Genomic DNA, 6,390 nt, shown 5'->3' with positions numbered 1-6,390 from the left:
AACCTAAATCTGGACGGCCAGATGTGGGTTTGAACCTCGGTCCTACCGAATGCGAGTCCATTGTGCTAACCACTGCACCACCTCGCTCGGCACTCACAGGAAGTGACCACTAAAAGTGTAGGTGACCACTAATAGTGTATACAAAGATGACTCAAACCTCTTGAGGCAGATTGAAACAGGTGGTAGTGGGTCCACAACTGATTATATTGAGAAGGGGAACCAGTAGTCGGGAATTCACATTTATTGTTTTGCGGAACTACACAGCTCACACGACCTAACAACAACGTAGCTCATAGTATAAGAATTGTTCAGAGCGACGACCACCAGTCACAAGGCATATATTGAATGTCTGGAGTGAGGACAATCTCCATGTCACCTACTTGGGTTACCACCAGCAACAATTCTCTGTCAATGTATGGATATGGGCGGGCGGTGTCCAGGATCACATAATAGGACAATATTCGCCATCATCCTGTTTTATTAACCCGTATTAACTGGTGTTCCTGCTAGATGTGCTGCCACAGTTCTTGGAGATTGTACCCCATGTTTTCCGCGAAAGTATGTGATTCCAACACGACGATACACCAGCCCACTCCGATGTTAGTGTCTACGAGCACTTCAACAATATGTGCTCTCATTGTTGGATTCGAAGGGGACGTCCTGTCCCATGGTCAGCGCGATTGCTGGATCCTTACACTCTGAAGTTTTTGCTGTAGGATTACGTCAAAACGTTGCTGTATTAGACCTCCGTGGAATCGGATGAAGACCTGTTTGCTAGGATCCAAGCTGCCTGTCTCCTGGTACCACAGACACCATGGACCTGTGAGAGAATGCGACCGAACTTCATGCGCCGTTGCCATGCATCCACTGAGACTCGTAGTCGTCACTTTGAACTATTACTGTGATCTATGTTGTTGCTATGCAGTATACGCTTGTATGTCCATAACACAATAAATGCTTATTTACGACCATTGGTTCCCTATGGCATAAAAATCGGTTGCGGACTCACTATCACCTGCTTCAATTTGATCCAGTAGGTTTGAGACGCTGTGTATGGAAATAAAGAATGAAGTACATATCAAATGTAATGTCGTGTGGCTAGGACCTCCCGTCAGGTAGACCGGTCGCCTGGTGCAAGTCTTTTGAGTTGACGCAACTTCGGTGACTTACCTGTTGATAAGGATGGCATGATGATGATGAGGACAGCACAACATCTACACCCTGAGCGGAGAAAATCTCCGATACAGCCGGGAATCGAATCCGACCCCTTTGCAGGGCACTCCGTCGCACTGTCCACTTTTTCTTTTCTTTTTCGTTGTTGGTCGTCGTGTTTTGGTCGTTGCGGACGTCACATGACATCCGACAAATTCATTTGTTGATATTTCGACTCAGTTTTTTATTACAGAGGCCAACCAGCTCTCTGACCGAACTCGCTGAGCTACCGTGCCGGCATTTACTCAGGTATCGGATCGGACCTGAAGTACATCCGAAACAGATTAACTTTACAAGTTCTGCTGCAAAACAGATGGACACGTAAATCATTGAGAATTGTTAAAAAAACCGTATCTTTCCAGTGATTGCATCTGTCAAAGTTAACACATCAGATAATCGGAACTGAACGAGTTGTAATGTTGCATTGCGTTCAGATAAGGATTTTTGGTACGACTACTACTTGTATGACCATTCCTGAAATACGTAAACAATCTTCAGTCATTAAATATCAGAAGCCACCCATCATAGACAGTCTTGCATTCAGCAGGTAATAGTTGTCCATTTATATTTCCTGTTCATCTCCTGCACGATATGCTTAGCGCGAAGTTACAGACGTCGAATACAGAATGAAGATTTGTACAGGGCGACAATTATTGAACTATATGAAGTAAAATCGTCATAACTTCTCAACGATTTGCGTTCTGACGTTAAAACTGCACTGTTGGCCGCGGGGCATGATGAGAATGAGTATGCGCAATTTGAACGTGAAAGTGAATGCAATTTGAGCTTTTGGGGGACTGAGAATCCACATTTCGCGATCGCGAAGTCTCTTCTGTCCCAACGGGTGAATGTGTGGTCTGCAACGTCCGGTCATGCATCAGTGCGGACAACAAGTGATCAGTGCGACATTCTCTGATTGCACGGTGCCTAACGAACGGTAAGTGAGGGCTTTGAAAGATGATTTCACACCCATTATCCAAAGTGACCATGAATTCAACGAGACGTGGTTCATGTAAGACGGAATTGGAACCCATCGAAGCAAGAGAGTGTTTGATGCCCTGGAGGAGCCCTCTGGCGACAGCATTCTTGCTCTGGGGTGCCCAGACACCACCAGCATGGGCCTCGATTGGCCGCCGTATCCTCCGGATCTTAACAGATGCGACACCTTTTTGTGGGGCTATATTGAAGACAAAGTGTACAGCAATAACACCAAAACCATTGCTGAGTTGAAAACAGCCATTCAGGAAGTCATCGAGAGCGTCGATGTTCCGACACTTCAGCGGGTCATGGAGAATTTCGCTATCCGTCTGCTCCACATCATCTCATCAATGATGGCAGGCATATCGAACATGTCATAACCTAAATCCGAATAGCTCTAGTGACGTTTACAATTTGAATAAACCTTTTGCAAACCGTAGTTTGTAAGTAATTTACTCATTTTTCATATAGTTCAATAATTGTCACCCTGTGTCATCGGACAACGTAAATAGTTAACTATTTGAAGTTTTGTTGTCATAAATATTGGTAAATAACGTTAAACTGGTTTTATCGTTACACTGCATAACGAGTCTGGTAATAATCAATGAAAATGGAACCATTTAAACAGTACTCAGTAGATAGAATAATGTTTATTGACAAGTAGGAGACCAGACAAAGTATACAGAAAACACATTTTGGCCAGGAGCTTTAGAGGGCATGTCCGTGTCGATGCCAAGTCGATAATGCCGTCACTGGAGGATGCTGGAGTACAGTGTCAGGTCATCAGACGACATACGGGTAGTAAACACCGTAGTAGACCTGCTCGCTGCCACGCAGGGTCTCCCTGGGCGCAGCAGGAATCGGCACTGGGCCAGGACGTGGTACGGGCAGAGGGCCCGGCACAGCCAGAGCCGCGCACACCACAGCCAGCACCACAAACAGGAACACCTGTGGCAAAGAGAACACATCTGGTCACTGACACTGCAGCACAGCCAACAACAAAACAGCAATATCTCTGGTCAAAGATGTAATAAGGGAACTAGCCACGGAGGTATAACAACGGAAGATAGCGCTAATGACATACGCTGTGCGTTGCTTAAAGCCAGCATAGCCATGTTAGTTGCCCCAGATTATTACTAGACTGCCGTCTACGACTGTTTCTTGTTTTTAATTTCAATCTTTCGCTTTCAAAAGTTTTAAATAGAAAATAGTACGGTGATTTCGTGAACAATACAGTGTGAAGAAGACGTTAATCTCATCCTAAACACATATGTGATCCAGTAATGCGACACGTTTCGCCTCGTAAATAAAACTTTCTCTTTGTTATAGGTTTCGAATAACCAAGAAGAGAAGTGTGTTATATGAAAAGGGTGCTTTCGTAATCCAGCATTTACCTTAATATGGACTGACGAAACTGATGTTCGGTCTGTGTCCTCCTCTCGAAACTGCTAAGAACATATTTTACTATGTTTGGTAGGTTTCCAGTCTTTCCTTCTCGTAGCGTTCACCGAGAGAGTTGAATTGGTAGGAAATCTAAAGTCAAACTACAGAAATAGAACCTCTACAGTAAAAGAAAGCACTGCGACCAAATTTCATGTATATAACACAAAATGTCACCTGAACTTACGAATGAAATGTGATACAAATCAAATGGTTCAAATGGCTCTGAGCACTATGGAACTTAGCTGCTGTGGTCATCAGTCCCCTAGAACTTAGAACTATTTAAACCTATCTAACCTAAGGACATTATACTCATCCATGCCCGAGGCAGGATTCGAACCTGCGACCGTAGCGGTCGAGCGGTTCCATACTGTAGCGCCTAGAACCGCTCGGCGACTCCGGCCGACCGAAATGTGATTCCTTTACAGTTCAGAGTGTAATCAAAATAATTAGTACACCCGTAAATTATGTAAGTTCTCATTTTTTATCAAAGTGCTTCCACCAGAAGCTAATGTTCAGGACAACTAACATGACGGACATGGGCTTCAATTTTGTGACGTCATGACAGTTCCGCTTAATATACCTTCATGAAACTAGCAGCAAAAACAGGAAACACCTCTGGAAAAACAACAGTTTTGGTCACAAAAATTACACCGTAGCTAACACCTCAAATAGGAAGAGCATTAAGGAATATCTCTGGTCCGCTCATCACACAAAATACCGCAGATTCATTCAGTCACTGGCAACATCATTCGTGATGCAGAAAGATGAACATCTCTAGTTAAAGATGAATACATTTTAGTAGTTCTGTATTAGCTATATAAGGTCTTGAGAATCTCCGATTAACGGTTTACAGGGAGGCGGTTTGACGGAAAGAACGTTATCTATGAGGACTATGTAGCACATCGTCTGAGAGATTAAGGCTGCTTCCTATCAGCTTGTTGGACGCTTGAGTCCATTTGAGGCAGTCCTACCAAGGCACAGAGAGCCATGGCATGCGTTGAACATAGTGAGATCTGCAGCTTCGGGAAACTAAAGAACAGTAAATGCGGCTTTACCCCTTTGCGAGTCTTGCTAAGCTGCACCATATTGCTGGCATGGTGTGCCACAGAGGTCCAAACTGTCGTTTTAATAACGTTCTTCAAAGCATCCATTCCATAAAATTTGCTAACTTTAATGTATTATTTTATCTAAATTGTGTACACGTTAGCTTTTTATGCAATAACGCTTTTATCATCAAACTTTGATTCTCCTAACGTGAGTAAAATAAACAATAATTCACGATCTTTGTCACTGTACTCGTATTACTGTGGTTAACAGAATGTTATCAGTAATAAATCAAAATTATAAACAAACCGAAATTGGAGCATCCGTCAAATGACCTGCTATGAATTGATACTAATCAAATAATGAATATCAGCTCGGGTATATTGTTCTCCTTGATCATTCCTCCATGCACGGAATATTTCGTGCATCTTGTTGGCGGAACAGGAGAGAATATGTAACCGAATGGTAAATAACCATAGAATATTATCCCTCAGAATATGTAACACAGAATATTTAAACAGTTCTCGCACTATCATTAAGCACAACAAACCATCTGCATGCAAGAATGTGCTCAGACATTATTGACAGTTGCACCAGTGTCTGCAGCTCGAGTCGTCTCACACGACCTTCCTAAATAATCACCCTAATAACATGCACTTCTATGCGCTGCGAACGCAGAAGAGAGGGAAAGAATCGCTGTTGTGATAACCACTCGAAATATCTCTCATCTGTTCGCTGACGTTGTGATGCGCCCTCTTAGACAGATAAAACGGCAGGAGTGAATGCTACGGTATACTTACGAGGGTCTTCATAGTGCCGCTTTGAGTCGACTGATGCCCCTCGGCTGTCGGGCAGCACATTTATAGCGGCTGGAGATGCACACAGCTCTGCCCCGGGGCACGGGCGTGGCTGGCGCTCCTTCTCTCGGGGTATGAGGTGAGGTGTGGCGGGGGCGGCCGGCAGCGAGGGCTGCGGCGGAACCTGTAGTCCGGGCTGCGTCGTCAAGGACGCTCAGGCGGGCCTCTGCCAGCTAGGCGCACCCGCGGGATGAGTGGTAAACTATTTCTGCAGCTTGTCACGTCGTTCAAATTTATAGTGTTAACCCTACAAAGAGAACCTGAAGAGAAAATAACATGTAAAATCTAAAGCAAGCAGGGCAAGATATTCGTTCCTCAATATATATTTTCTTTAATGTCGTTTGTTGTTAACAAGATCAGCTTCTTCTCAGCAAAATACCGCTGTGTGTCGATCTGAAATCGTACCGGAATGATACAACTGCCCAGACTGTTTCACGCATCCCTTAAGACCCGAAGCTAAATTTTAATTGCTCCGCGGAATCGCTGTCTCTGAAATGATGATAACATGGAATCCTAAGCTTATAAATTCCTATAAAACGCTACTGAATGACTGTACTTGCTAATTTCACAACCTGCGACATTGTCGCGAAAAAACAGTGATCCGTATATGTAATAAGTTTCCTTTAATTTACGTCTATGATCACAAACTTTTTGTAAACAGATTACTAGTTTCGGTCTTTAATGACCATCATCGTATCTGCTTCAAAAAAACAAGGTCCTAATGTACTGCAGCCATAGTGGCATCGTCAAACGTTAAATGTGGAATCACCACCAGCATCGTCAAATACATATAAATAAAGACCGAAACCGGTATTCAGTTAACAAAAAGTTTATGACCATAGACGTAAATTAAAGG

General features: G+C 43.6%; 1 long non-coding RNA gene across 1 annotated transcript; it reads right to left on the bottom strand.

The window, feature by feature from the left end:
• Positions 1-2,821: 2,821 nt before the first annotated feature.
• Positions 2,822-5,755, bottom strand: LOC124606733. The gene is made up of 2 exons (XR_006978712.1): positions 5,478-5,755; positions 2,822-3,138 (listed from the first exon to the last, which is right to left on the bottom strand). It is a non-coding gene; the product is annotated as an uncharacterized LOC124606733 (long non-coding RNA).
• Between the last annotated feature and the right edge of the window lie 635 nt (positions 5,756-6,390).

This window comes from Schistocerca americana, chromosome 3, assembly GCF_021461395.2.
Source record: "Schistocerca americana isolate TAMUIC-IGC-003095 chromosome 3, iqSchAmer2.1, whole genome shotgun sequence".
NCBI classification, from domain to species: Eukaryota; Metazoa; Arthropoda; class Insecta; order Orthoptera; family Acrididae; genus Schistocerca; species Schistocerca americana.
This window is presented reverse-complemented; position numbering and strand designations above follow the sequence as displayed.